The following is a 4099-nucleotide window of genomic DNA, read 5'->3' as shown; positions in this document are numbered from 1 at the left end:
ACTTCTGGTCTCACACCCTATGGCTAATGTAAAGAACAAAGGAGTTCCTTTCCTTTCTCACCTTCCCCTAACTTAAGAGCTCTATATGGCACACTACCTGTAATCTCAAAGTTGACTGCTCTGCTTGAGAGTCAGTCCTGGCAGTTCATGTTTTTCCCAAATAAAAGCTTCCATCCATCATTACCTAAGAGTGGTCTCCGTGGTCTTTGTCACTCCTCAACCTTACATCTGGTGATTCTGTGACTCAAATAGGAAGGCTTCTGGTTGCCCTCTTGGGTGGTCAGACATTCTTTCCCCTGACAAGACCACTGAGCTGCCATTTGACCCTCTGAAGGTTTTGGACCATCTCTCTCTGATACAGGCTCTTATACCGCCACAATACAACCTCACTGTTTTTCCTTCTCCTCCCTCCTTCTTGGTAAGTGTCCCTCTAGGGATGCCTGCTCTTGGGTTTCACCCATCCTCGTAGAACCTAAGATGGCATGCAAACTACAACCCTTGGCCGTTAGGCCCAAACCCCAGGTCTTGAGAAAGACGCATTCTTGACTCCTTGTGTCTATTGCTCTCTGGTCTACCATATATTAAGGGCTACATTTTGGTTCAGTTGCACCATCTTGGGACACCCCTTCTCCCTCCATCCTCTCCTTCTCCTTCCTCAGTTCTCATCTTCCACTGCCAGCTGCTTTCACCTTCCACATCCAGCTACTTTTGCCATGGGAAGCCCAGTTTCCCACCTTGCCCACTAAGCGGCTAACTAGCCAAGAGTTGCAACCTGTACAGCCTTTGCCCATGTGGGAGGTTCAGACCCCATTAACCCTAATGGGCCAGGGGGTCATATTGGTTTTCTGTGTAAACCCAGCTTAAGCTCTGGTTTAATTTTCTCTCACTCTTGTTTTGCTTTTTCCTTGACTCCTTAAGAACTTAAAGCCTCTACAACTCTTGGACGACATCATGCATCAGCTGGACAATGGGTCCAAATGGCCTGTGAATAATTTTGATTTTAAAATTCTCACTGATTAAAACAAGCAAACAAACAAAGTCTTCCAATATACAGGCAAATGGTCTGAAATACCCTATTATTCAATCTACATACACAGTCTTCTCTCTGTTCTACCTCCTTTTCTCAGCAGATCCTACTAGCCACCTCACCCCAACAGCACCTCTGGCTGCTCCAGCTCCCTCAGCCTCTCCTGAAGCCCTGCCTGGTAACAAGGTTTGGATTTAGTCTTGGGAGTTGTAAATAGAATAGAAATTTAAAATTGAAATACATAACTGCTCAATAAATGAATAAATGAATGAATATGTGAAGGGAAAATGGTTGTTTAGACTCCATATGAAAAGTGCACTTAAAATGAATGTGTGTGAGTATGTAAGCGGCTCACAGCCCTAAGGCTACAAAATGATTTCTGTTCTGAGCACATTTCATTGTGAGAATGTTTTCCACCAAGCCCACTATATAAGACAGCATAGCCAATTTTTACTGTTGAGTGTCCCCCAGAAGGAACACTAAAAGTAATTAAGATCACAGAAAAAAAAAAAAAAAAAAAAAAGCAAGATTCTCCTACTCTTAAAGAGTTGTAAAATGGCAGGATCAGAAAGCAGCCTACAACCCTGAAGGAACTCTCTCTGGAATTTAGTGTGGGGGGGGTGAGAAGGGGGGTGAGGCTCTTTCTTAGCTTCCCTGCCTTGCAGAGCCAGGGTCGTTCAAGCACAGGGAATCTCAGGATCCTAACCCCAGCACGATGATGAATGAATGCCAAGTTGCTATAAATAGGGACATTTTATAAGAAATTTGTAACTGTTTTATGGTTACTTTTTGTTTCTATGCTTCTATAGGACTATTAATAAACACTAGCATCAAGACTTCTATTTAAATTTAGAAGTACTCTATACTAAATTTGTAAGAAACAAATTCTAAAATTTTTAATAATGTTTAAATCTGCTTTCATATTTTTTAAAAAAAATGTGTTTCAGGAAAATTAAAAAAACAGAGTTTCAAAATCTACATGTTTATTCTGAGTAAATAGTATAAATGAAATCTGGTCTACTCTTTCAAAAAAGTTATTTCAGGAGGTGTTTTGGGGGGAAAGTAGTCATATTGAAATTTTTATGGTAAAAACAAGCTTTTGTTGGTAGTTATGAGATTAACTGACTGAAAGATAACCTGGAGAGAAAACTTTATATGCTGGATGTTAAATGTTTGATGAAAAAGATTATTACAGAGTGGTTACATAGGCTTTAAAGTAAAAGCATGTAGATGAAGTATGAGTAAAGTATATAGATGAAGATATGAGTAAACTTAAACAGAAGGTTAAAGACAAAGAACTTAATCAGATTACAGACTTCTTCAAATATAAAATGACTATCAGCCTAGGGCTTACATGAGACTAACAAAGTATGGTCCTGGCAGGTAAAAGTTGCTATTTTATTCATGTTGTAAACTTAACTTTAACTTGTTGATGCTAATGTGGTCATAATAATGGTTATGAAAGACTGAATTTAGGGTACCCAACCAAGTTACCTAAATTCCTTTTTTTTTTTAGTTTTTAAGGGTGGTTTGTGGTGGTTTGATTCAGGTGTCCCCCACAAACTTAAGTGTTCTGAATGCTAGGTTCCCAGCTGATGGAGATTTGGGAATTAATGCCTCCCGGAGGGAGTGTATTGTTGGGGGTGGGATTATGGGATTTATAGCCAGTTTCCCCATGCCAGTGTTGGGCACACCCTCCTGTTGCTGTGGTCCACCTTCTGTTGACCAGGAGGTGATGTCCACCCTCTGCTCATGCCATCGTTTTCCCCTGCCTTTGTGGAGCTTCCCCTTGAGCCTATAAGCCTAAATAAACCTCTTTTTCCCCAAAGCTGCTCTTGGTTGGGTGATTTCTACCAGCAATATGAACTGGGCTGCAACAGTAAAGTGGTACCAGGAGTGGGGTTGCTGGTAGACACCTGACTATGTGGCTTCAGCCTTTTGTAGCTGATTTTCAAGAGGAATTTGGAAGGATTTGAAACCTTGGCCTAAGAGATGCCTTGCAGTGCTGTAAGTACAGCCTGATGGACTATTCTGGTCTGAGCTGCAAGACCTGAATGCAATAAGAACTATGGACTGTGAGGTTTGGCGTATGAGGGGGAGAAAGAGCTTTGCTTGAACTGGGCTAGCAGTTTGTGTGAGAAGCTTGCTCTTATGCCCATGTCCTGAGAAGTTGTGCAGGGTTGCTTTGTGTAGAAATGAACTGGTGTGAGCAGAGGAATATGGCACAGAAAGAAAAATCTTTGGATGAACTCTTGCCCATTCAGCTGCAACTGAGAGATCACAACTTTTGAGACTGGGCTAGCTGACCTATGCTGGGGCAACAAGAAGAATGTAGACTCTTTAGAAGGGGCCAGAGTGCTCAAGGAGTCCTGTTCTTCAAAGTCTGCTTTAATCCCCCCTGGATGAACAAATTGACACCCTGCCTGGTATTGTGGAGTATAAGAAATGCTGGAAAGAGGGTCATGAGTTTGCAACACGGTCTTGTGTTTTGGAAATGGCCATGGGCAGTGTGAAGTGGGTTTGCTGGTTGCCTGCATGGAGACCCCATGGGGCCATGAGGATGAACCATGGATTGCAGTGGAGACCCAGTGGAGATGCCGGGACCATGAGATGGCAGCCAAGGAGCTGCCAGCCCCAATGAAGTTTCCCAGGACTGTGAGTAGCCTAGCTGGAGGGGTGGAATTGGAATGCCAGAGACTTGTTGCTGGTTAGAATTACCAGACTTGGAGATTTGTCACTGGCTAGAGTTGTTGGACTTGAAGCTACAGTTTGATATTTGCCCTGGTTGTTTTAAATCTTGTATTGGTTGAATGTTTCTTTGCTATGCCCAATGCCATCTTTTGCAGTGTGAATATTTATTCTGTGCCATTATTGGTTTTTTTGAGGTTATTTTTTGGTATTATGGCTCAGTTAAAAGATCTTGGACTATGGGGATTTATGAATATCATTGGGATTGATAAAAACTATGGGGACTTTTAAAGTCATACTGAATGCATTGTATTTTGCATCATGTATGGATATCAGTTTATGGGGGCCAGGGGTGGAATGTGGTGGTTTGATTTAGGTGTCCCC

Source organism: Jaculus jaculus, chromosome 7, assembly GCF_020740685.1.
Source record: "Jaculus jaculus isolate mJacJac1 chromosome 7, mJacJac1.mat.Y.cur, whole genome shotgun sequence".
Classification (NCBI taxonomy): Eukaryota; Metazoa; Chordata; class Mammalia; order Rodentia; family Dipodidae; genus Jaculus; species Jaculus jaculus.
The sequence above is the reverse complement of the archived record's forward strand: the minus strand, read 5'-3'. Positions refer to the sequence as shown.